This window comes from Narcine bancroftii, unplaced genomic scaffold, assembly GCF_036971445.1.
Source record: "Narcine bancroftii isolate sNarBan1 unplaced genomic scaffold, sNarBan1.hap1 Scaffold_153, whole genome shotgun sequence".
Taxonomy (NCBI): domain Eukaryota; kingdom Metazoa; phylum Chordata; class Chondrichthyes; order Torpediniformes; family Narcinidae; genus Narcine; species Narcine bancroftii.
In genome coordinates, this window is record NW_027211888.1 from 160,869 (window position 1) to 188,224 (window position 27,356).

The following is a 27,356-nucleotide window of genomic DNA, read 5'->3' on the forward strand; positions in this document are numbered from 1 at the left end:
TGTTCTGCAGTGTTCCCCACTGTTCCCCACTTTTTCCAATTAGTTCCCCCTGCTCCCTTTGATTCCCCTCTGTCCTACAGTGTTCCCCATCTGCCCAACTTTTTACAATCCGTTCCCCCTGCTTCCTTTTGTTCCCCTCTGTCGTGCAGTGTTCCCCATGGCTCCCCACTTTTTCCAATACATTCCCTCTGCTCCCTTTGGTGCCCCTCTGTTCTGCAGTGTTCCCCACGGTTCCCCACTTTTTCCAATCTGTATCCCCTGCTACCTCTGGTTCCCCTCTGTTCTGCATTGTTCCCCACGGTTCCCCACTTTTCCGAACTGTTCCCCCTGCACCCTTTGATTCACCTCTGATCTGCAGTGTTGCCTACTGTTTTCAACTTTTTCCAATCTGTTCCTCCTGCTCCCTTTGGTTCCCCACTGTTCTGCATTTTTGCACACGGTTCCCCACTTTTTCAAATCTGTTCCCCCTGCTCCCTTTGGTTCCTCACTGTTCTGCAGTTTTCCTCACGGTTCTCCACATTTTTCCAACCTCTACCCCTGCTCCCTATGGTTCCCCTCTGCCCTGCAGTTTCCCCCATGGTTCCCCACTTTTTCCAATCCGTTCCCCTGTTCCCTTTGGTTCGCCTTTGTTCTGCAGTGTTCCCGACGCTTCCCCACTTTTTCCAATCCGTTCCCCCTGCTCCCTTTGGTTCCCCTCTATTCTGCAGTGTTCCCCACGATTCTCCACATTTTTTTCCTTCCTTTACCCCCTGCTCCCTTTGGTTCCCCACTGTTGTGCATTTTTGCACACGGTACCCCACTTCTTCTAATCTGTTCCTCCTGCACCCTTTGTTTCCCCACTGTTCTGCATTTTTCCACACGGTTCCCCACTTTTTCCAGTCTGTTCCCCCTCCTCCCTTTGGTTCCTCACTGTTCTGCAGTGTTCCCCACTTTTTCCAATGCGTTCCCCTGCTCCCTTTGGTTCCCCTCTGTTCTGAGGTGAACCCCACGGTTCCCCACATTTTCCAAACTGTTCCCCCTGCTCGCTTTGGTTTCATACTGTTCTGCAGTGTTCCCCACGGTTCCCCACTTTTTTACAATCTGTTCGCCCTGCTCCCTTTGGTTCCCCTCTGTCCTGCCGTGTCCTCCACGGTTCCCCACTTTTTCGAACCTGTACCTCCTGCTCCCTTTGGTTCCCCTCTGTCATGCAGTATTTTAACAGTTCCCAAATTTTTTCCTATCTGTTCCCCCTGATCCCTTTGGTTCCGCTCTGTCGTGCAGTGTTCCCCACGTTTCCCCACTTTTTCCAATCCGTTCCCTCTGCTCCCTTTGGTTCCCCTCTGTTCTGCAGTGTCCTCCACGCTTACCAACTTTTTGCAATCCATTCCCCCTGCTCTGTTTGTTTCCCCTCTGTCCTGCATTGTCCTCCACGGTTCCCACCTTTTTGCAATCCATTCCCCCTGCTCTGTTTGTTTGCCCTCTGTTCTGCAGTGTTCCCCACAGTTCCCCACTTTTTTCAATCAGTTCCCCCTGCTCCCTTTGATTCCCCTCTGTCCTACAGTGTTCCCCATCGGCCCAACGTTTTACAATCCGTTCCCCCTGCTTCCTTTGGTTCCCCTCTGTCGTGCAGTGTTCCCCACGGTTCCCCAGTTTTGCAATGTGTTCCCTCTGCTCCCTTTGGTGCCCCTCTGTTCTGCAGTGTTCCCCACGGTTCCCCACTTTTTCCAATCTGTTTCCCCTGATACCTCTGGTTCCCCTCTGTTCTGCATTTTTCCACACGGTTCCCCACTTTTTCCAATCAGTTCCCCCTGCTCCCATTGATTCCCCTCTGTCCTACAGTGTTCCCCATCGGCGCAACTTTTTACAATCCGTTCCCCCTGCTTCCTTTGCTTCCCCTCTGTCGTGCAATGTTCCCCACGGTTCCCCACTTTTTCCAATGCTTTCCCTCTGCTCCCTTTGGTGCCCCTCTGTTCTGCAGTGTTCCCCACGGTTCCCCACTTTTTCCAATCTGTTCCCTCTGCTCCCTTTGGTTCCCCTCTGTTCCGCAGTTTTCCCCACGGTTCCCCACATTTTCGAAACCATTCCCCCGGCTTGCTTTGTTTTCATACTGTTCTGCAGCGTTCCCCACGGTTCCCCACTTTTTTACAATCTGTTCGCCCTGCTCCCTTTGGTTCCCCTCTGTTCTGCAGTGTCCTCCACGCTTACCAACTTTTTGCAATCCATTCCCCCTGCTCCGTTTGTTTGCCCTCTGTTCTGCAGTGTTCCCCACAGTTCCCCACTTTTTCCAATCAGTTCCCCCTGCTTCCTTTGGTTCTCCTCTGTCGTGCAGTGTTCCCCACGGTTCCCCAGTTTTCCAATGCGTTCCTTCTGCTCCCTTTGGTGCCCCTCTGTTCTGCAGTGTTCCTCACGGTTCCCCACTTTTTCCAATCTGTTTCCCCTGCTACCTCTGGTTGCCCTCTGTTCTGCATTTTTCCACACTGTTCCCCACTTTTTCCAATCCGTTCCCCCTGCTTCCTTTGGTTCACCTCTGTTCTGTTGTGTGCCCCACGGTTCCCCACATTTTCCAATGTGTTCCCTCTGCTCCCTTTGGTTCCCCTCTGTTCTGCAGTGTTCCCCACAGTTCTCCACCATTTCCAATTCGTTCCCCCTGCTCCCTTTGGTTCCCCACCTTTCTGTATTTTTCCACACGGTTCCCTACTTTTTCCAATCGGTTCCCCACTTTTTCCAATCTGTTCCCCCTGCTCCCTTTGGTTCCCCTCTGTTCTGCAGTGTTCCCCACGGTTCCCCACTTTTTCCAATCTGTTCCCTCTGCTCCCTTTGGTTCCCCTCTGTTCTGCAGTTTTCCCCACGGTTCCCCACATTTTCGAAACCATTCCCCCGGCTTGCTTTGTTTTCATACTGTTCTGCAGCGTTCCCCACGGTTCCCCACTTTTTTACAATCTGTTCGCCCTGCTCCCTTTGGTTCCCCTCTGTTCTGCAGTGTCCTCCACGCTTACCAACTTTTTGCAATCCATTCCCCCTGCTCCGTTTGTTTGCCCTCTGTTCTGCAGTGTTCCCCACAGTTCCCCATTTTTTCCAATCAGTTCCCCCTGCTCCCTTTGATTCCCCTTTGTCCTACAGTGTTCCCCATCGGCCAAACTTTTTACAATCTGTTCCCCCTGCTCCGTTTGGTTCCCCTCTGTTCTGCAGTGTTCCCCACGGATCCCCACTTGTTCCAATCTGTTCCCCCTGCTCCTTTGGCTCCACTCTGTTCTGCAATTTTCCACACGTTTCCCCACATTTTCCAAACCATTCGGCCGGCTCGCATTTTTTTCATACTGTTCTGGTGCGTTCCCCACGGTTCCCCACTTTTTTACAATCTGTTCGTCCTGCTCCCTTTGGATCCCCTCTATCTGCAGTGTCCTCCACGCTTACCAACTTTTTGCAATCCATTCCCCCTGCTCTGTTTGTTTCCCGTCTATCCTGCATTGTCCTCCACGGTTCCCAACTTTTTGCAATCCATTCCCCCTGCTCTGTTTGTTTCCCCTCTGTCCTGCATTGTCTTCCACGGTTCCCAACATTTTGCAATCCATTCCTCCTGCTCCGTTTGTTTCCCCTCTGTTCTGAAGTGTTCCCCACAGTTCCCCACTTTTTCCAATCAGTTCCCCCTGCTCCCTTTGATTCCCCTCTGTCCTACAGTGTTCCCCATGGGCCCAACTTTTTACAATCCGTTCCCCCTGCTTCCTTTGGTTCCCCTCTGTCGTGCAGTATTCCCAACGGTTCCCCACTTTTTCCAATGTGTTCCCTCTGCTCCCTTTGGTGCCCCTCTGTTCTGCAGTGTTCCCCACGGTTCCCCACTTTTTCCAATCTGTTTCCCCTGCTACCTCTGTTTCCCCTATGTTCTGCATTTTTCCACACGGTTCCCCACTTTTTCCAATCAGTTCCACCTGCTCCTTTTGATTCCCCTCTGTCCTACAGTGTTCCCCATCGGCGCAACTTTTTACAATCCGTTCCCCCTGCTTTCTTTGGTTCCCCTCTGTCATGCAGTGTTCCCCACGGTTCCCCACTTTTTCCAATGCATTCCCTCTGCTCCCTTTGGTGCCCCTCTGTTCTGCAGTTTTCCCCACGGTGCCCCACATTTTCCAAACCAGTTCCCCAGGCTTGCTTTGTTTTCATACTGTTCTGCAGCGTTCCCCACGGTTCCCCACTTTTTTACAATCTGTTCGCCCTGCTCCTTTGGTTCCCCTCTGTTCTGCAGTGTCCTCCACGCTTACCAGCTTTTTGCAATCCAATCCCCCTGCTCCCTTTGGTTCCACTCTGTTCTGCAGTGTCCTCCACGCTTACCAACTTTTTGCAATCCATTCCCCCTGCTCCGTTTGTTTGCCCTCTGTTCTGCAGTGTTCCCCACAGTTCCCCACTTTTTCCAATTAGTTCCCCCTGCTCCCTTTGATTCCCCTCTGTCCTACAGTGTTCCCCATCGGCCCAACGTTTTACAATCCGTTCCCCCTGCTTCCTTTGGTTCCCCTCTGTCGTGCAGTGTTCCCCACGATTCCCCAGTTTTCCAATGCGTTCCCTCTGCTCCCTTTGGTGCCCCTCTGTTCTGCAGTGTTCCCCACGGTTCCCCACATTTTCCAATCTGTTCCCTCTGCTCCCTTTGGTTCCCCTCTGTTCTGCAGTGTTCCCCACAGTTCTCCACCATTTCCAATTCGTTCCTCCTGCTCCCTTTGGTTCCCCACCTTTCTGTATTTTTCCACACGGTTCCCTTCTTTTTCCAATCGGTTCCCCACTTTTTCCAATCTGATCCCCCTGCTCCCTTTGGTTCTCCTCTGTTCTGCAGTGTTCCCGACGCTTCCCCACTTTTTCCAATCCGTTCCCCCTGCTCCCTTTGGTTCCCCTCTATTGTACAGTGTTCCCCACGATACTCCACATTTTTTTCTATCCTGTAACCCCTGATGCCTATGGTTCCCCTCTGCCTTTCAGTGTTACCCATGGGACACCACTTTTTCCAACCTGTTCCCCTTGTTCCCTTTGGTTCCCCTCTGTCCTTCCGTGTTCTCCATGGTTCCCAACTTTTTGCAATCCGTTGCCCCTGCTCCGTTTGGTTCCCCTCTGTTTGCAGTGTTCCCCACGGTTCCCCCTTTTTCCATTTTGTTCCCCCTGCTCTTTTGGCTCCACTCTGTTCTGCAGTTTTCCCCACGGTTCCCCACATTTTCCAAACCATTCCCCCGGCTTGCTTTGTTTTCATACTGTTCTGCAGCATTCCCCACGGTTCCCCACTTTTTTACAATCTGTTCGCCCTGCTCCCTTTGGTTCCCCTCTGTTCTGCAGTGTCCTCCACGCTTACCAACTTTTTGCAATCCATTCCCCCTGCTCCGTTTGTTTGCCCTCTGTTCTGCAGTGTTCCCCACAGTTCCCCACTTTTTCCAATCAGTTCCCCCTGCTCCCTTTGATTCCCCTTTGTCCTACAGTGTTCCCCATCGTCCAAACCTTTTGCAATCCGTTTACCCTGCTTCCTTTGGTTCCCCTCTGTCGTGCAGTGTTCCCCACGGTTCCCCAGTTTTCCAATGCGTTCCCTCTAATCCCTTTGGTGCCCCTCTGTTCTGCAGTATTCCTCACGGTTCCCCACTTTTTCCAATCTGTTTCCCCTGCTACCTTTGGTTGCCCTCTGTTCTGCATTTTTCCACACTGTTCCCCACATTTTCCAATCCGTTCCCCCTGCTCCCTTTGGTTCCCCACCTTTCTGTATTTTTCCACACGGTTCACTACTTTTTCCAATCGGTTCCCCACTTTTTCCAATCCGTTCCCCCTGCTCCCTTTGGTTCTCCTCTGTTCTGCAGTGTTCCCGACGCTTCCCCACTTTTTCCAATCCGTTCCCCCTGCTCCCTTTGGTTCCCCTCTATTCTACAGTGTTCCCCACGATTCTCCACATTTTTTTCGATCCTGTATCCCCGGATCCCTATGTTACCCATGGCACCACACTTTTTCCAACCTGTTCCCCTTTTTCCCTTTGGTTCCCCTCTGTCCTGACGTGTTCTCCACAGTTATCATCTTTTTGCAATCCGTTCGCCCTGCTCCGTTTGGTTCCCCTCTGTTCTGCAGTGTTCCCCACGGTTCCCAACTTTTTCCAATCTATTCCCCCTGCTCCTTTGGCTCCACTCTGTTCTGTTATTTTCCACACGTTTCCCCACATTTTCCAAACCATTCCCCCGGCTCGCATTGTTTTCATACTGTTCCGGAGCGTTCCCCACGGTTCCCCACTTTTTTACAATCTGTTCGTCCTCCTCCCTTTGGATCCCCTCTATCTGCAGTGTCCTCCACGCTTACCAACTTTTTAAAATCCATTCCCCTTGCTCTGTTTGTTTCCCCTCTATCCTGCATTGTCCTCCACGGTTCCCAACTTTTTGCAATCCATTCCCCCTGCTCTGTTTCTTTCCCCTCTGTCCTGCATTGTCTTCCACGGTTCCCAACAATTTGCAATCCATTCCTACTGCTCCGTTTGTTTGCCCTCTGTTCTGCAGTGTTCCCCACGGTTCCCCACTTTTTCCAATCTGTTTCCCCTGCTACCTTTGATTCCCCTCTCTCCTACAGTGCTCCCCATCGGTGCAACTTTTTACAATCCGTTCCCCCTGCTTCCTTTGGTTCCCCTCTGTCATGCAGTGTTCCCCACGGTTCCCCACCTTTTCCAATGCATTCCATCTGCTCCCTTTGGTGCCCCTCTGTTCTGCAGTGTTCACAACGGTTCCCAACTTTTTCCAATCTGTTCCCACTGATCCCTTTGGTTCACCTCTGTTCCGCAGTGTGCCCCACGGTTCCCCACATTTTCCAATCCGTTCCCTCTGCTCCCTTTGGTTCCCCTCTGTTCTGCAGTGTTCCCCACAGTTCTCCACCATTTCCAATTCGTTCCTCCTGCTCCCTTTGGTTCCCCACCTTTCTGTATTTTTCCACACGGTTCCCTTCTTTTTCCAATCGGTTCCCCACTTTTTCCAATCTGATCCCCCTGCTCCCTTTGGTTCTCCTCTGTTCTGCAGTGTTCCCGACGCTTCCCCACTTTTTCCAATCCGTTCCCCCTGCTCCCTTTGGTTCCCCTCTATTGTACAGTGTTCCCCACGATACTCCACATTTTTTTCTATCCTGTAACCCCTGATGCCTATGGTTCCCCTCTGCCTTGCAGTGTTACCCATGGGACACCACTTTTTCCAACCTGTTCCCCTTGTTCCCTTTGGTTCCCCTCTGTCCTTCCGTGTTCTCCATGGTTCCCAACTTTTTGCAATCCGTTGCCCCTGCTCCGTTTGGTTCCCCTCTGTTTGCAGTGTTCCCCACGGTTCCCCCTTTTTCCATTCTGTTCCCCCTGCTCTTTTGGCTCCACTCTGTTCTGCAGTTTTCCCCACGGTTCCCCACATTTTCCAAACCATTCCCCCGGCTTGCTTTGTTTTCATACTGTTCTGCAGCATTCCCCACGGTTCCCCACTTTTTTACAATCTGTTCGCCCTGCTCCCTTTGGTTCCCCTCTGTTCTGCAGTGTCCTCCACGCTTACCAACTTTTTGCAATCCATTCCCCCTGCTCCGTTTGTTTGCCCTCTGTTCTGCAGTGTTCCCCACAGTTCCCCACTTTTTCCAATCAGTTCCCCCTGCTCCCTTTGATTCCCCTTTGTCCTACAGTGTTCCCCATCGTCCAAACCTTTTACAATCCGTTTACCCTGCTTCCTTTGGTTCCCCTCTGTCGTGCAGTGTCCCCCCCGGTTCCCCAGTTTTCCAATGCGTTCCCTCTAATCCCTTTGGTGCCCCTCTGTTCTGCAGTATTCCTCACGGTTCCCCACTTTTTCCAATCTGTTTCCCCTGCTACCTTTGGTTGCCCTCTGTTCTGCATTTTTCCACACTGTTCCCCACATTTTCCAATCCGTTCCCTCTGCTCCCTTTGGTTCCCCTCTGTTCTGCAGTGTTCCCCACAGTTCTCCACCATTTCCAATTCGTTCCCCCTGCTCCCTTTGGTTCCCCACCTTTCTGTATTTTTCCACACGGTTCACTACTTTTTCCAATCGGTTCCCCACTTTTTCCAATCCGTTCCCCCTGCTCCCTTTGGTTCTCCTCTGTTCTGCAGTGTTCCCGACGCTTCCCCACTTTTTCCAATCCGTTCCCCCTGCTCCCTTTGGTTCCCCTCTATTCTACAGTGTTCCCCACGATTCTCCACATTTTTTTCGATCCTGTATCCCCGGATCCCTATGTTACCCATGGCACCACACTTTTTCCAACCTGTTCCCCTTTTTCCCTTTGGTTCCCCTCTGTCCTGACGTGTTCTCCACAGTTATCATCTTTTTGCAATCCGTTCGCCCTGCTCCGTTTGGTTCCCCTCTGTTCTGCAGTGTTCCCCACGGTTCCCAACTTTTTCCAATCTATTCCCCCTGCTCCTTTGGCTCCACTCTGTTCTGCAATTTTCCACACGTTTCCCCACATTTTCCAAACCATTCCCCCGGCTCGCATTGTTTTCATACTGTTCCGGAGCGTTCCCCACGGTTCCCCACTTTTTTACAATCTGTTCGTCCTCCTCCCTTTGGATCCCCTCTATCTGCAGTGTCCTCCACGCTTACCAACTTTTTAAAATCCATTCCCCTTGCTCTGTTTGTTTCCCCTCTATCCTGCATTGTCCTCCACGGTTCCCAACTTTTTGCAATCCATTCCCCCTGATCTGTTTGTTTCCCCTCTGTCCTGCATTGTCTTCCACGGTTCCCAACAATTTGCAATCCATTCCTACTGCTCCGTTTGTTTGCCCTCTGTTCTGCAGTGTTCCCCACAGTTCCCCACTTTTTCCGATAAGTTAGCCCTGCTCCCTTTGGTGCCCCTCTGTTCTGCAGTGTTCCCCACGGTTCCCCACTTTTTCCAATCTGTTTCCCCTGCTACCTTTGATTCCCCTCTCTCCTACAGTGCTCACCATCGGTGCAACTTTTTACAATCCGTTCCCCCTGCTTCCTTTGGTTCCCCTCTGTCATGCAGTGTTCCCCACGGTTCCCCACTTTTTCCAATGCATTCCATCTGCTCCCTTTGGTGCCCCTCTGTTCTGCAGTGTTCACAACGGTTCCCCACTTTTTCCAATCTGTTCCCACTGATCCCTTTGGTTCCCCTCTGTTCTGCAGTTTTCCCCACGGTTCCCCACATTTTCCAAACCATTCCCCCGGCTTGCTTTGTTTTCATACTGTTTTGCAGCGTTCCCCACGGTTCCCCACTTTTTTACAATCTGTTCGCCCTGCTCCCTTTGGTTCCCCTCTGTTCTGCAGTGTCCTCCACGCTTACCAACTTTTTGCAATCCATTCCCCCTGCTCTGTTTGTTTCCCCTCTGTCCTGCATTGTCCTCCACGGTTCCCAACTTTTTGCAATCCATTCCCCCTGCTCCGTTTGTTTGCCCTCTGTTCTGCAGTGTTCCCCACAGTTCCCCACTTTTTCCAATCAGTTCCCCCTGCTCCCTTTGATTCCCCTCTGTCCTACAGTGTTCCCCATCGGCCCAACGTTTTACAATTCGTTCCCCCTGCTTCCTTTGGTTCCCCTCTGTCGTGCAGTGTTCCCCACAGTTCCCCAGTTTTCCATTGCGTTCCCTCTGCTCCCTTTGGTGCCCCTCTGTTCTGCAGTGTTCCCCACGGTTCCCCACTTTTTCCAATCTGTTTCCCCTGCTACCTCTGGTTGCCCTCTGTTCTGCATTTTTCCACACTGTTCCCCAGTTTTTCCAATCCGTTCCCCCTGCTTCCTTTGGTTCACCTCTGTTCTGCAGTGTTCCCCACGGTTCCCCACATTTTCCAATCCGTTCCCTCTGCTCCCTTTGGTTCCCCTCTGTTCTGCAGTGTTCCCCACAGTTCTCCACCATTTCCAATTCGTTCCCCCTGCTCCCTTTGGTTCCCCACCTTTCTGTATTTTTCCACACGGTTCCCTTCTTTTTCCAATCGGTTCCCCACTTTTTCCAATCTGTTCCCCCTGCTCCCTTTGGTTCTCCTCTGTTCTGCAGTGTTCCCGACGCTTCCCCACTTTTTCCAATCCGTTCCCCCTGCTCCCTTTGATTCCCCTCTCTCCTACAGTGCTCCCCATCGGTGCAACTTTTTACAATCCGTTCCCCCTGCTTCCTTTGGTTCCCCTCTGCCTTGCAGTGTTACCCATGGGACACCACTTTTTCCAACCTGTTCCCCTTGTTCCCTTTCGTTCCTCTCTGTCCTTCCGTGTTCTCCACGGTTCCCAACATTTTGCAATCCGTTGCCCCTGCTCCCTTTGGTTCTGCTCTGTTCTGCAGTGTTCCCCACGGTTCCCCACTTTTTCCAATCTGTTCCCCCTGCTCCTTTGTCTCCACTCTGTTCTGCAGTTTTCCCCACGGTTCCCCACATTTTCCAAACCATTCCCCCGGCTTGCTTTGTTTTCATACTATTCTGCAGCATTCCCCACGGTTCCCCACTTTTTTACAATCTGTTCGCCTTCTCCCTTTGGTTCCCCTCTGTTCTGCAGTGTCCTCCACGCTTACCAACTTTTTGCAATCCATTCCACCTGCTCCGTTTGTTTGCCCTCTGTTCTGCAGTGTTCCCAACAGTTCCCCACTTTTTCCAATCAGTTCCCCCTGCTCCCTTTGATTCCCCTTTGTCCTACAGTGTTCCCCATCGGCCAAACTTTTTACAATCCGTTTCCCCTGCTTCCTTTGGTTCCCCTCTGTCGTGCAGTGTTCCCCACGGTTCCCCACTTTTTCCAACCTGTACCTCCTGCTCCCTTTGGTGCCCCTCTGTTCTGCAGTGTTCCTCATGGTTCCCCACTTTTTCCAGTCTGTTTCCCCTGCTACCTCTGTTTGCCCTCTGTTCTGCATTTTTCCACACTGTTCCCCACATTTTCCAATCCGTTCCCTCTGCTCCCTTTGGTTCCCCTCTGTTCTGCAGTGTTCCCCACAGTTCTCCACCATTTCCAATTCGTTCCCCCTGCTCCCTTTGGTTACCCACCTTTCTGTATTTTTCCACACTGTTCCCCACATTTTACAATCTGTTCCCCCTGCTCCCTTTGGTTCTCCTCTGTTCTGCAGTGTTTCCGACGCTTCCCCACTTTTTCCAATCCGTTCCCCCTGCTCCCTTTGGTTCCCCTCTATTCTACAGTGTTCCTCACGATTCTCCACATTTTTTTCCATCCTGTACCCCTGGATCCCTATGGTTCCCCTCTGCATAGAAGTGTTACCCATGGCACCACACTTTTTCCAACCTGTTCCCCTTGTTCTCTTTGGTTCCCCTCTGTCCTGCCGTGTTCTCCACAGTTATCAACTTTTTGCAAACCGTTCCCCCTGCTCCCTTTGGTGCCCCTCTGTTCTGCAGTGTTCCCCACGGTTCCCCACTTTTTCCAATCTGTTTCCCCTGCTACCTCTGGTTGCCCTCTGTTCTGCATTTTTCCACACTGTTCCCCACTTTTTCCAATCCGTTCCCCCTGCTTCCTTTGGTTCACCTCTGTTCTGCAGTGTTCCCCACGGTTCCCCACATTTTCCAATCCGTTCCCTCTGCTCCCTTTGGTTCCCCTCTGTTCTGCAGTGTTCCCCACAGTTCTCCACCATTTCCAATTCGTTCCCCCTGCTCCCTTTGGTTCCCCACCTTTCTGTATTTTTCCACACGGTTCCCTTCTTTTTCCAATCGGTTCCCCACTTTTTTCAATCTGTTCCCCCTGCTCCCTTTGGTTCTCCTCTGTTCTGCAGTGTTCCCGACGCTTCCCCACTTTTTCCAATCCGTTCCCCCTGCTCCCTTTGATTCCCCTCTCTCCTACAGTGCTCCCCATCGGTGCAACTTTTTACAATCCGTTCCCCCTGCTTCCTTTGGTTCCCCTCTGCCTTGCAGTGTTACCCATGGGACACCACTTTTTCCAACCTGTTCCCCTTGTTCCCTTTCGTTCCCCTCTGTCCTTCCGTGTTCTCCACGGTTCCCAACTTTTTGCAATCCGTTGCCCCTGCTCCCTTTGGTTCTGCTCTGTTCTGCAGTGTTCCCCACGGTTCCCCACTTTTTCCAATCTGTTCCCCCTGCTCCTTTGTCTCCACTCTGTTCTGCAGTTTTCCCCACGGTTCCCCACATTTTCCAAACCATTCCCCCGGCTTGCTTTGTTTTCATACTATTCTGCAGCATTCCCCACGGTTCCCCACTTTTTTACAATCTGTTCGCCTTCTCCCTTTGGTTCCCCTCTGTTCTGCAGTGTCCTCCACGCTTACCAACTTTTTGCAATCTATTCCACCTGCTCCGTTTGTTTGCCCTCTGTTCTGCAGTGTTCCCAACAGTTCCCCACTTTTTCCAATCAGTTCCCCCTGCTCCCTTTGATTCCCCTTTGTCCTACAGTGTTCCCCATCGGCCAAACTTTTTACAATCCGTTTCCCCTGCTTCCTTTGGTTCCCCTCTGTCGTGCAGTGTTCCCCACGGTTCCCCACTTTTTCCAACCTGTACCTCCTGCTCCCTTTGGTGCCCCTCTGTTCTGCAGTGTTCCTCACGGTTCCCCACTTTTTCCAATCTGTTTCCCCTGCTACCTCTGTTTGCCCTCTGTTCTGCATTTTTCCACACTGTTCCCCACATTTTCCAATCCGTTCCCTCTGCTCCCTTTGGTTCCCCTCTGTTCTGCAGTGTTCCCCACAGTTCTCCACCATTTCCAATTCGTTCCCCCTGCTCCCTTTGGTTACCTACCTTTCTGTATTTTTCCACACTGTTCCCCACATTTTGCAATCTGTTCCCCCTGCTCCCTTTGGTTCTCCTCTGTTCTGCAGTGTTTCCGACGCTTCCCCACTTTTTCCAATCCGTTCCCCCTGCTCCCTTTGGTTCCCCTCTATTCTACAGTGTTCCTCACGATTCTCCACATTTTTTTCCATCCTGTGCCCCTGGATCCCTATGGTTCCCCTCTGCATAGAAGTGTTATCCATGGCACCACACTTTTTCCAACCTGTTCCCCTTGTTCTCTTTGGTTCCCCTCTGTCCTGCCGTGTTCTCCACAGTTATCAACTTTTTGCAAACCGTTCCCCCTGCTCCGTTTGGTTCCCCTCTGTTCTGCAGTGTTCCGCACGGTTCCCCACTTTTTCCAATCTGTTCCCCCTGCTCCTTTGGCTCCACTCTGTTCTGCAGTGTTCCTCACGGTTCCCCACTTTTTCCAATCTGTTTCCCCTGCTACCTCTGGTTGCCCTGTGTTCTGCATTTTTCAACACTGTTCCCCACATTTTCCAATCCGTTCCCTCTGCTCCCTTTGGTTCCCCTCTGTTCTGCAGTGTTCCCCACAGTTCTCCACCATTTCCAATTCGTTCCCCCTGCTCCCTTTGGTTCCCCACCTTTCTGTATTTTTCCACACGGTTCCCTTCTTTTTCCAATCGGTTCCCCACTTTTTCCAATCCGTTCCCCCTGCTCCCTTTGGTTATCCTCTGTTCTGCAGTGTTCCCGACGCTTCCCCACTTTTTCCAATGTGTTCCCCACGATTCTCCAAATTTTTTCCATCCTGTACCCCCGGATCCCTATGGTTCCCCTCTGCATTGAAGTGTTACCCATGGCACCACACTTTTTCCAACCTGTTCTCCTTGTTCCCTTTGGTTCCCCTCTGTCCTGCCGTGTTCTCCACAGTTATCATCTTTTTGCAATCCGTTCCCCCTGCTCCGTTTGGTTCCCCTCTGTTCTGCAGTGTTCCCCACGGTTCCCAACTTTTTCCAATCTGTTCCCCCTGCTCCTTTGGCTCCACTCTGTTCTGTAATTTTCCACACGTTTCCCCACATTTTCCAAACCATTCCCCCGGCTCGCATTGTTTTCATACTGTTCTGGCGCGTTCCCCACGGTTCCCCACTTTTTTACAATCTGTTCGTCCTGCTCCCTTTGGATCCCCTCTATCTGCAGTGTCCTGCACGCTTACCAACTTTTTGCAATCTATTCCCCCTGCTCTGTTTGTTTCCCCTCTGTCCAGCATTGTCCTCCACGGTTCCCAACTTTTTGCAATCCATTCCCCCTGCTCTGTTTGTTTCCCCTCTGTCCTGCATTGTCTTCCACGGTTCCCAACATTTTGCAATCCATTCCTCCTGCTCCGTTTGTTTGCCCTCTGTTCTGCATTGTTCCCCACAGTTCCCCACTTTTTCCAATCAGTTCCCCCTGCTCCCATTGATTCCCCTCTGTCCTACAGTGTTCCCCATCGGCACAACTTTTTACATTCAGTTCCCCCTGCTTCCTTTGTTTCCCCTCTGTCGTGCAGTGTTCCCCACTGTTCCCCACTTTTTCCAATGCATTCCCTCTGCTCCCTTTGGTGCCCCTCTGTTCTGCAGTGTTCCCCACGGTTCCTCACATTTTCCAATCTGTTCCCTCTGATCACTTTGGTTTCCCTCTGTTCTGCAGTTTTCCCCACGGTTCCCCACATTTTCCAAACCATACCCCCGGCTTGCTTTGTTTTCATACTGTTCTGCAGCTTTCCCCACGGTTCCCCACTTTTTTACAATCTGTTCGCCCTGCTCCCTTTGGTTCCCCTCTGTTCTGCAGTGTCCTCCACGCTTACCAACTTTTTGCAATCCATTCCCCCTGCTCTGGTTGTTTCACCTCTGTCCTGCATTGTCCTCCACGGTTCCCAACTTTTTGCAATCCATTCCCCCTGCTCCGTTTGTTTGCCCTCTGTTCTGCAGTGTTCCCCACAGTTCCCCACTTTTTCCAATCAGTTCCCCCTGCTCCCTTTGATTCCCCTCTGTCCTACAGTGTTCCCCATCGGCCCAACGTTTTACAATCCGTTCCCCCTGCTTCCTTTGGTTCCCCTCTGTCGTGCAGTGTTCCCCACGGTTCCCCACTTTTTCCAATCTGTTTCCCCTGCTACCTCTGGTTGCCCTCTGTTCTGCATTTTTCCACACTGTTCCCCACTTTTTCCAATCTGTTCCCCCTGCTCCTTTGGCTCCACTCTGTTCTGCAGTGTTCCTCACGGTTCCCCACTTTTTCCAATCTGTTTCCCCTGCTACCTCTGGTTGCCCTCTGTTCTGCATTTTTCCACACTGTTCCCCACATTTTCCAATCCGTTCCCTCTGCTCCCTTTGGTTCCCCTCTGTTCTGCAGTGTTCCCCACAGTTCTCCACCATTTCCAATTCGTTCCCCCTGCTCCCTTTGGTTCCCCACCTTTCTGTATTTTTCCACACGGTTCCCTTCTTTTTCCAATCGGTTCCCCACTTTTTCCAATCCGTTCCCCCTGCTCCCTTTGGTTATCCTCTGTTCTGCAGTGTTCCCGACGCTTCCCCACTTTTTCCAATCCGTTCCCCCTGCTCCCTTTGGTTCCCCTCTATTCTACAGTGTTCCCCACGATTCTCCAAATTTTTTCCATCCTGTACCCCGGGATCCCTATGGTTCCCCTCTGCATTGAAGTGTTACCCATGGCACCACAATTTTTCCAACCTGTTCTCCTTGTTCCCTTTGGTTCCCCTCTGTCCTGCCGTGTTCTCCACATTTATCATCTTTTTGCAATCCGTTCCCCCTGCTCCATTTGGTTCCCCTCTGTTCTGCAGTGTTCCCCACGGTTCCCAACTTTTTCCAATCTGTTCCCCCTGCTCCTTTGGCTCCACTCTGTTCTGTAATTTTCCACACGTTTCCCCACATTTTCCAAACCATTCCCCCGGCTCGCATTGTTTTCATACTGTTCTGGCGCGTTCCCCACGGTTCCCCACTTTTTTACAATCTGTTCGTCCTGCTCCCTTTGGATCCCCTCTATCTGCAGTGTCCTGCACGCTTACCAACTTTTTGCAATCTATTCCCCCTGCTCTGTTTGTTTCCCCTCTGTCCAGCATTGTCCTCCACGGTTCCCAACTTTTTGCAATCCATTCCCCCTGCTCTGTTTGTTTCCCCTCTGTCCTGCATTGTCTTCCACGGTTCCCAACATTTTGCAATCCATTCCTCCTGCTCCGTTTGTTTGCCCTCTGTTCTGCATTGTTCCCCACAGTTCCCCACTTTTTCCAATCAGTTCCCCCTGCTCCCATTGATTCCCCTCTGTCCTACAGTGTTCCCCATCGGCACAACTTTTTACATTCAGTTCCCCCTGCTTCCTTTGTTTCCCCTCTGTCGTGCAGTGTTCCCCACTGTTCCCCACTTTTTCCAATGCATTCCCTCTGCTCCCTTTGGTGCCCCTCTGTTCTGCAGTGTTCCCCACGGTTCCTCACATTTTCCAATCTGTTCCCTCTGATCACTTTGGTTTCCCTCTGTTCTGCAGTTTTCCCCACGGTTCCCCACATTTTCCAAACCATACCCCCGGCTTGCTTTGTTTTCATACTGTTCTGCAGCTTTCCCCACGGTTCCCCACTTTTTTACAATCTGTTCGCCCTGCTCCCTTTGGTTCCCCTCTGTTCTGCAGTGTCCTCCACGCTTACCAACTTTTTGCAATCCATTCCCCCTGCTCTGGTTGTTTCACCTCTGTCCTGCATTGTCCTCCACGGTTCCCAACTTTTTGCAATCCATTCCCCCTGCTCCGTTTGTTTGCCCTCTGTTCTGCAGTGTTCCCCACAGTTCCCCACTTTTTCCAATCAGTTCCCCCTGCTCCCTTTGATTCCCTTCTGTCCTACAGTGTTCCCCATCGGCCCAACGTTTTACAATCCGTTCCCCCTGCTTCCTTTGGTTCCCCTCTGTCGTGCAGTGTTCCCCACGGTTCCCCAGTTTTCCAATGCGTTCCCTCTGCTCCCTTTGGTGCCCCTCTGTTCTGCAGTGTTCCCCACGGTTCCCCACTTTTTCCAATCTGTTTCCCCTGCTACCTCTGGTTGCCCTCTGTTCTGCATTTTTCCACACTGTTCCCCACTTTTTCCAATCCGTTCCCCCTTCTTCCTTTGGTTCACCTCTGTTCTGCAGTGTGCCCCACGATTCCCCACTTTTTCCAATCTGTTCCCCCTGCTCCCTTTGGTTCCCCACCTGTTCCCTACTGATCCCAACTGTTCCCTTTAGTTCCTCACTTTTCCCCACTGTTTCCCATTTTTGTCTCTGTTCCACATCTGTTCACCACCATTACTGACTGTTCCCCACTATTCCCCTATATTCCCCATCAGTCCCCCATCTGTTCCCCACTGTTCCTCCTATTCCCCAATTTTCACACTGTTCCCCTCATTACCCATCAGTTACCCACTTTTCTCCACTGTTCTCCCGTTCTCCACAGTTCGCTATCTATTACCCACTGTTACTCATTCTTCCCTTTGACCCCTCAGTTTCCCACCAGTTCCCATGGTTCCCCACTGTTCCCCATCAGTTCCCCATCTGTTCCCCACTGTTATCCAGCTGTTTCCCACCACTTCCCCACTTTTCACCACTGTTCCACATGGTTCCCCACTTTTCCCCTCATTTCCCAATCTGTTCCCCACTGTTCCCACATTCTCCACAATTCAATATCTGTTCCCCATTGCTCCCCCCTATTTGTCTCTGTTCCACTGTTCTCCACTGTTCCTCAGTGATCCCTACTTTTCCCCATCTCTTCCTTCTGTACCTCAATTTTCCCACTGTTGCCCACTATACACCACTGTTCCCTAATTGTGCCCCGTGTTTCCCACTGTTCTTCACAGTTCTCCATCTGACACACACTTTTGACCACTGTTCCCCACATTCTCCAATGTTCGCATTCTGTTCCCCACTGCTCTCCCCATTACCCTGTATACCCAACTGTTACTCATTCTTCCCCTCTTTCCCACTATCTCCCACAGTTCCTCACTGTTCCCCACTTCTCTCCATCTATTCTAAACTGTTCCCTACTCTTCCACTCTGTTCACCACTGTTCCCCTCTGTGCTTTACTTTTCCCCTCTGTTCCCAACTGTTCCCCATTTCTCCCACTTTTCCCTATTGTTCCTCACTGTTCCCGACTGTTCCCCACAGATCCCAACTGTTACCCACTGCACCCCATGTTTCCCATTGTTGCCCATCAGATGCTCCTCTTTTTCCCATCTGTGACCTAAATTTCCACACTGTTTCCCGCAGTTCTCCAATGTTCACCATCTGTTCCCCACTGCTCCCCACTGTCCTCAACAGTTCCCCAGTTTTCACCAAAGTTTCCCAGAGTTGCTCACAGTTCCACAGCTGTTCGACGCATGTTCCCCATAGTTCCCCACATTTATCCACTGTTCACTAATGTTCCACATCAGTTCCCCATCTGTTCTAAACTGTTTCCCACTGTCCCTCATCTTTTCCCCACTGTTCCCCACCGTTTTCCTACTGTTCCAAACCTGTTCCCACTGTTCCCCAGCTATTCCACACCTGTTCACCACTGTTCCTCAACTGTCTCCCACCAATTCCCCACTTTTCCCCCATTCTCCACCATTCACCATCTCTTCCACACTGTTCCCCTGCTCCCCACAGTTCGCCTCTGTTTTCCAGCTGTTCACCAATTTTTCCACTGTACCCTACTGTTCCACCTCTTTACTCCACAGTTCATCACTCTCCCCCACTGTTCTTCACCTGTTCCCAAATGTTCCCTACTCTTCTCCACCAATCCCAACTGTTTCCTACCAGTTTCCCACCTGTTTCCCCATGGTTCCCCACTGTTCCCCATCAGTTCCCCTCTGTTCTCCAGCTGTTCCCGAACAGTTCTCTACTGTTTCACATCTGTTTCCCACAGTTCTGCACTGTAGCCCATTGTTCTTCACCTCTTCCCCAACTTTCCCCACTGTTCTCCACCAATCCCAACTGTTTTCTAGCAGTATCCCACCTATTACCCACAGTTCCCCACTGATTCCCATCAGTTCCCCATCTGTTCCCCTGCTCCCTTTTGTTCCCCTCTGTTCTGCAGTGTTCCCCACTCTTTCCCATCTGTTCCCCTTTCCTCATTGTTCCACCCTGCTCCCCAATATTCCCGTGTTCTCCATTTTACTGCAGTGATCACCACGGTTCCACACCATTCCCTACTTTTCCCCACACTTGATCTCATGACAAGATCTACCTTGGAGAAAGCACAGAAATTGTGCAGATGGGCAGCGACATCTTGCATATGAGGTATAGGGTATCTGTCGGCTGTAGTTATTGATCCTACAGTAATCACTGCAGGGTCTCCATCCACCTGTTTTCTTGGGTACCATGTTTAACAGTGATGCCCAAGGACTGTTGGAGTGCTGAATGATACCTAATTCCTCAATTGCAGTTCACTCTGCCCTTGCCTGCGCAGTTTATCAGGTGGAAGATGACGAACCCTGACGTCATTTGGTGGGCCTGAAGTGTCTATGTAATGGGACACACCCTGGGCTGTTTAGGAGATATTGAAATTAGGTGAGAGAGTACAGGGAAATTCGTTGAGCAGAGCAGCATGTGCACATTTGTTCAAGGTATGCACCCCGAGGTGGGAAACTCTCCCTTTGCTGCATCCCAGAGGGTATGTTTGAAAAGTGGTAGCAGGAACCAATTTCCTCCACTTCACATCTACTGGCAAGTCATGGGACCTTAAAAAATCTGCACCCAAAATAGGCTGTGCAATGGAAGCCAATAGGCAATTCCAATGGAATGTCACACCTCCTATCCCAATCGTGACCTATCCTGTGCCAAAGCAGGGAATTTTCATCCCATTTGTGTTTGAAGAGTCAGGTGGTGTTGTTTATGTGGGTTTTATTTCAAAATAGGTTGGTGGGAGCAAACGGACCTCAGCACTCGTGTCTACAAGAAACTTGTGCTTACCAGCGCAGTCTTGGAAGATACAATGGGACGTGCTTGTGCCAGCTGGCATGGCCATAAATGGTAGCCAGCCTTATCGTTTCCTGCCTTTTTTCTGTAATAGGTACATGTCGGGACACATTTATGGGCATTTTTTCCACCAACAGCCATGGTAAAAACACCATTCTCACCGCCTGTCAACACGTTCATCCTTCTTTGACTGAACTGAAGATATAGTTGGCTCATAGGACACGGGATATGGATCTGCTGCGAAAACAGTCTGTACGTGAGCAGACTCTAGCGTTGGAGTGTGATCCAGCCTGTCAGTCTCCTGCACTACGTCATGGGGATGGTGGAAATCCATGTTAATGATTGGTATTGTGACACGACATGGGAGTTTGGACAGGAATAGAGTCTCAAAAAGTAAACAATGAGAATAACCATCTGCTAATGCGAGCATCTCATTCATTAAATCGGATAGATTCCTGTTACCTAGGTCCTCCATATTTAAAAGTCGTGCTCATGTCTAGTCAATTCCAGCGAGTCCAGGAAAAATTGGCGGAACCTGGTTTACTGGTTTTCTGCCAGGGGATTGGCAACATATTCTATTACTTGAGACGCTGCAGCAGTGTCCGATGCACCTATTACATGGCAGAATTTCATGTCCTCTGCCATTATGCCACAAGACAAATCTGGGTTTCAGCCTGATTAAGCCATACCCGAGGTTGATGTGTCCAGAAAGGAGGCAAATGAAGTTCCACCACATTAACTGCAGCCGTGATGGCAACAGCTGCTGCCGTCCTTGTGTCCATGGTAACTGGAGATTCAAGCTTCCCTGAATCTTGCATTTGGGGTCCCCAATCGTAGCGGCGACTTCGGTAGAGCTACTAAAGTAATACACACACAAACACACACACACCAAGTTAGTCAACACAAGACTGCTTTATTCAGACTTTACAGACTTCTTTTAGGAACGGTGGGGAACAGTGAGGGAACAGTGGGGAAAAGTGGTGTATAGTGGGCAACAGAGGTGAAAATTGAGGAATGAAAGGAAGAGATGAGGAAAAGTGGGGATCGCTGAGGAACAATGGAGAACAGTGGGGAACAGAGACAAATGGGAGGAACAGTGGGGAACAGATTGGGAAATGAGGGGAAGAGTGGGGAATCATGGGGAACGGTGGTGAATAGTGGGGAACTGGTGGGGAACAGCTGGGGAATAGTGGGGAACAGGTGTACCACATCTGTTCCACCCTGTTGCCCATTCTTCACAATGTTCCCCACTTTGCCCCATCTGTTCCCCACTGTTCCCCATTTATCCCAGCCCATAAGTATTACATTCCTTAAATGGCAATTATTACCCCTTCTGGGCTTTTTGAATTTCTTAGGATGCCACTTGGGTTGAAGAATGCTATTCAAACCTGCCAGCAGCTTATTGGCACTTAGGGCAGAGATTTAGAATTCCCTTAAATCTACTTGGAAAACATCTGGTAAAAACAATGGCGTCATGAATATTCTGTCCAGACCGACTGTATATCATATTCAGGATGAGACTGATATTCCTGAATTAGCCAGTGTCCAGGCAATGGACCCCGATGGTCAGCCATATAGTACGACCATGACTAACTTGGACATACTGCAGGTGGCATCACAACTGGGCAGCCAACCTTACTTTGTGACATGTCTTTGGGCTACATTAGACCAGTGATTCCGGCATCTTGGAGGCAACACATTTTTGACCAGATACACACCTTGTCTCATCCGTCCATCAGAACATCTGTCAAGCTCATGTCAAATAAATATGTATGGCATGGACTAAAAAAGGGTGTTGCATAATGGGTCTGCACAGGTACCTCCTGCCAGACTGCCAAAATTCAGCGGCACAATAAGGCACCTCTTCAACATTTCCCGGTGGTACACAGGCGGTTGGAACACGTGCATGTGGACCTGCTTGGATCATTGCCATTATCTCAAATTTTGAAATACATTCTAACAGTCATAGAACGTTTCACACGCTGGTCAGAGGCTGTCCCGTTGCCATCCAGTGACACTGAGTCAAGGGCAAGAGCATTCACTGTCGATCGGATGGCTAGATTTGGTTTTCCGACACACATTACTTCAGATCATTGAGCACGTTTCTACTGGCAACTGAAGTCCGCACTTAAGGCCTGACTCACCAGTCCCAATTAGGTCGATGAGTTGCCATGGATTCTATTCGGAGTGCACATCTCTTCAAAGGAAGATATGTCCGCATTGTCCACAGAGATGGTTGATGGTACAGTTCTTACAGTTTCATGGGACATTCATTTCACAACCAACTCTGACCTGAATTTCCTTCACAGCTTTGACATGGAGTCATGATCAGCAAACTTTTTCCTACCCACTGGCATGGATCACCTAAACAGAATGTGCCCCACCATTCCTGGACGCTGATTTTGTTTTTGTGCGCGGACAGGTCCCAGGAGCGCCATTACAATTAACGTATGAGGGCCCTTTCCATGTGGTGAAGAAGGATGGGCTTGTGTATACTTTGGACATAAGGGGACATTCACAGCTGTTTAGTGTAGACTCAAGCCTGCCCATGTGAAGCCCGCTTCACCTATTTCAGTGCCCCCAGCCCAGACGGCGAGGGGGGTCCACCTCAGGTGCATGCAGCTGATGTTTTAGTTTCTGTGAAGGTTCTGGGGGGGAACTGGGTGGTTTAGCAGCTGTGTAGTGGGCCGAGCGGGTAAGGTTCTTTGGCACGCGAGTGAAAATATAAGACAGACAGTTGGGAACTCATCCATTTAATTGACTGTCCACGCGTGGTGCTTCGTGGCGAGGAACGGCACGTTGATCTGTGGATTCTCCTGCCGGATGGCACGGGACACTCACACGGCTTCATTTAAATCTGCGGTCCTGTGGTTCAGAAGCAAACTCATAATGATGTCCCATGGAGCCCAGGACACACTAAATCAAAGAAGCCTGTAAAGTCTGAATAAAGCAGTCTTGTGTTGACTAACCTGGTGTGTGTGTGTGGGTGTGTTGCTTTAGTAGCCCTATCGAAGTAGCCGCTACATATATAAATATTTGGGATGATTATCCCACTTACAGGATACTTTTCTTCCATCTCACAGCCTGTGGGAAGAAGCTATTCCCCAGCCTGGCAGTCCTGATTTTGATGATGGACGTGGTTAAAGATGCTGTGCACTGGATGGAAATGGTCTTTTTACAATTCCTTGAGCCCTATTTAAACAACACTTCCAGTAAATGTCATCTACAGAAGAAAGGGAGACCCCAGTGATCCTCACAACTCTTTGCATCATTCCTGTCTGATGCTTTACAGCTACTAGACCATCCAATGATGCAGCCAGACAGGAGACTCAACTGCGCTCCTGTAAAATCTCAGGATGAGAGCCGTTGGCCTTGACCTCCTCAGTCTCCTTGTGTGGTTTAGGCACTTCCTGACCAATAAGGAGGTGTGATTGTTTTGTGTATTAATACATGTTCTGTATAGATGTAACAATCTTTAGTGGAGAGAATTACTCATTGTACTTCAGGGCGTACAATCAGGTACAGAATGTCCTTAAATAGCCATTTGGCCCAGATGTCTATTCAGTCCAAGAATACTTTCAATCTCAGGGAGATTTTGAACAATAACACCATTCATTTTGCAACAAGCGCAACTTAATTTTGCCAGTTGTTCAATGGCAAGCGACATGGGGAAAACACCACTGTCAACTCTTCTACCTTAAAGGAGTAATTTTATTCAAATGGGCAGTAGATCAAGAGATGGAAACTGAAATCAGACAGAGGTGAGTGATTGGTTAAAATTAGAAACATTCGTATTCATGCTATAGAGTTTAAGGCTGCCCAGGAGGAATATAATATGTTTTCTTTAAGTTTGTGTGCCCTCAGCCTGGCAAAGGATGGGGCCAACAGTCATGTTGCTGGAAGGGTTTGAGAAATGATATGGTAGGCCACAGGAAGCTCAAGGTTAGATCCACAGAGCACAGGTGTTTAGCAAAATGGCTACCCAGTCTGTATTTGGTCTTGGTGATATCGAGGTCAACTGAGTCGACCAAATGTAGTAGATTAGGTTGGATGGGGTGCATGTGAAACAGTGCCTCACCTGGAAGGTCTGATTGTGGCCTTGGATGGAGGTGGCAGGAAATGGAGGGACAAGTTTGGAAATTTCTGCAATTCCAAAGGGGAGTGCGTCAGGTGGTGGTGGGTGGAGAGGGAAGTGCTGTCAAGGGAGAGGGAAGTGCTCTTGAGGGAGTCACAGAAAGACGTGCCCCTGTGAAAAGAGGATCTGAGTGGAGTGGGTTAGATGTAGCAGGTTAGAGAATGGTGCTGAAGTTGGAAGTGTTCAAGGATAATGTGTCAGATGTGGCAGCTGATGGGTGGTAAGCGAGAAATCTGAGGATTCTGTCCTTGTTCTGCCGGAGAGGAGGTGGGGTAAGGGCAGAAAGAAAATTGGAGATATGGGTGCAGGCTTTATGGGGGAATCTGCATTTATTGAAGAAATAAGACATTTTGGGTGTTCTGGAGTAGAAAACCTCCTTGGGACTTTTATAAGCCCAGAGGACCCAAAACCTCGCAGCAATAGAAAATCACCAAGACAAAAGATACTTAAACAAACGTCATTTTTAATTTTCTTTAAACAAAAAAACAGGATCAAACTTTAACTTATCACTATTAACTTAACAGCCTTACATTGCCCCGTTCTAATTCTCAGTGCAGGTGTATTTAATGTGCATAAAGTTCTTTGACACAACTCCATGTTCACTGGTGTCTATCAATTCTTATACTGTGCAAAGAATTCAACATTTATGAATTTGCACCAAGCTCTGGTGCTTAAAAGTGAATGGTTACTCCTCCAGGAAGGCTCTTGTTGGTTTCAGAGAGGGATTTCTTGCTCATTGGACACACAAAAACTGATTCCCTCTGATCAGCCACTTTGGGGTCTTGTCAATGAAACCCGTCACGGTTTTCCAAATGATCACCTCTTCTGCAGGTCACCATAGAGTTCCTTTTGTTTTCCTTATTTCAGGTGAAACACTCAGGCCAGCCATTTCCTATAGTTTGGATTAAAAGTTTTTCAACAGGCTGAACTGAGAACTCACAAACCGTCTTCAGCTTGCCATCTCTCTATTAGAAAAAGCATATTTGGTCTCTCCTCTATGCTTGCAAAAGCACATGACCTTCTTAGAACAGCAAACTGCAACCAGCCAGATTACTGCACTGGACCCAAACTTCTGAGTCCATTCATCAGTTGATTTAAAATCAATAATCCATTTACACCTGCTTTTGAAATTCTTCAGCAAAGCAGTCTCCTTGTTTTGTCTTTGCAAAGGCTCTTGGCACCTGAATGACTCTCTATCAGCAAAGCTCTTGCATTTTAAATAAGAGCTGTTTTGTGAAGTGTTTGTGTTTGTTTGTGGCCTCCACGACTCCTACAATAATCTCTTTCAAAAACATATCAATATACAATGTGGTGTCCTTGCAAAAAAATAAAGTGGGAAGAGGTATAATCCAGGTAGCTCTGGTGACTGGAGTTTGTAATAGTTTGAAACTTGAACCTCTCTCTCTATTTACTGTCATATAATTAAAAAGTGTCTTATCACACAAAATTGCCTTTTTCCTGCTGTGAGGCAGACAGATTCGCCATTGATTTTAATTATCTTTAAATATGAATATGGAATTACACTTCAACTTATGACTGTTTTACTACTTTAAATTACTTTACTTAACTTACCCCCCTTCTAATTCTAAGTGCACGTGTGTGTAATGTGTGTGTAAGTTCAGAAAAGTTCTTTGGTTCACAGTCCAATCTCACTTCTCATTCCTCAAAGTTCACTGGTTGCAGGCCATTCTTATACTGTGCACAGAATTTAACATATGTAAAATTCACCAGGCTTTGGTGCTCGAAAGGTAAAAAAAACATTACAGTTCAGGAAGGTTCTTGCTGGTTTTCAGAGAGAGGTGTGTTGTTCAGGGAAGTATTAGGGTGTTTCTGACTCGTCGTATCTGCATCTGAATTCTGATATCTCTTCAGAAAAGCTCTGATAGCTTTAGCATGGAGCAGAGCTGAGCCAGGACTTTGGAGGTATTTAAGGGAGTGTGTGGGCAGGGTTTGTTCTGGACCAACAATCTCACCAAATGACTCTGCTTGAAATCAAGATTCAAACCATTTTGAGGAATACAACAGGAATTGTTCAACAAAAGCCTGAGTTTTCTTTCAATAGTGGAAATGATTTTTTTTAAAAGCCCGTTAATATTCCTGATACAGATCTTTGTATTTATCTTTCAGGTTGCTATCTGTTGTTAACTTGGAGGCCTTTAATGAGGTGACTGGGAGGAATCTTTGCTTTAACCCAGCAGTTCTCTTGCAATTTTCCAGCTGTAGGATGAGGTGCAGTTGCTTGCAAGTTTAGCAAGTGGGATTAAGATGTGAAACTGCAAGTCACAGCACCATTTTTGTTTTTGAAAATGCAAATATGAAAATTTTAACTTTGGTCTCCTTGGTTTGCTTAAGTTTACAGAGGAGACGTTGGGTCAAGCTGAGAAGAGAGAGTTGGATGCCCATTTGGTGAAGCTGCACAGGCAAAAAAGAAAACACAAAACGAGGGACTGAAAAAATAATGAAGCAAACTGAAGAGCTGTTGCAACCAAACCCAAGTAAAGAATTTAATTTTGTGAGGCGTACTTTAGAGACCAAATGATTTGGGCTTTTAATGGTGACCTATTTAAATGAACTAAATCTGATTAGAATTTAACTTTATGGAAAGTTTGGAAGTTGCCACAAGAAAAATGGAGCATATAAATTAGATGTTGTAATGAAGGGAAATTAACAATACAATGAGCCTTGTGTCATAGTCTCTACCTCAGTCTACCGTACATCACGTTAAACCTTCTCCCCACTGTGAACCTGGTGCCACAGTATCTCCCTTAATGTACCATCCATCCCCGTTAACCTTCTCCCCCACTGTGAATGCGGTATCTCCCGCTGTTTATTGTACATCACTGTTATACCTACTCCATACTCTGAAATCTGTGTCACAGTATCGGTCTCCATCTACCTACATTCCCATTAACATTCTCCCCATTGTGAACTTGGTGTCACAGTATCAAACACAGTTTATCGTACATTACTGTTCAACCGTATGACGGATGTGAACCCAGTGTCACAATATTTGACACAGTTTATCGTTAATCACTGTTTAAACTCATTCCCTCTATTCAACTAGTGTCACAGTATCCATCTCAATTTACCGTACATCACCATTAAACTTTCTCCCCACTGTGAACCTGGGGTCACAGTATTTGACACAGTTCATCGTTCATTACTGTGACAGCTTCTCGCACTGTGAACCTAAGATCAAAGTATCTTGCACAGTTTATCGTCCAGCAGTGATTGACCTTCTCCCCATTGTGAATCCGGTTTCAAAGTATCTGCCTCTGTCTTCTGTTCATCACTATTAAACCACTCCCCACAGTGAATCCGGTGTCACAGTATCTCATGGAGTTTATAGTATCTGTCTCAGTCTGCCGTACATCACCATTAAACCATCTCTCCACAGTGAACCCGGTGTCATAATATCTGGAACTGTTTATCGTGTATCACTGTTAAACATTCTCATTACTGTGAACCCGGTGTCACAGTATCTGACGTAGTTTATTGTACATCAATGTTGAACCTTCTCCCCACTGTGAAACTGGGGTCATAGTATATGCCAGAGTTTATTATACATCACCATTAAAACTTCATAATATTGTGAACATCATGTCACAGTATTGCCACAATTTATCATACATCACTGTTCATCCTTCTCCCCACTGTAAACCCA

At 49.0% G+C, this 27,356-nt stretch overlaps 1 long non-coding RNA gene across 2 annotated transcripts in view; it reads left to right on the forward strand.

The window, feature by feature from the left end:
• The window catches only part of LOC138750485 (uncharacterized), a 167,577-nt gene extending 140,498 nt beyond the window's left edge, over nt 1-27,079 (forward strand). For both annotated transcript variants that reach the window (XR_011349357.1, XR_011349358.1), the window contains exon 3: nt 26,045-27,079. This is a non-coding gene — a long non-coding RNA (uncharacterized lncRNA). The remainder of the gene's footprint in view (nt 1-26,044) is intronic.
• The last annotated feature ends 277 nt before the right edge of the window (nt 27,080-27,356 follow it).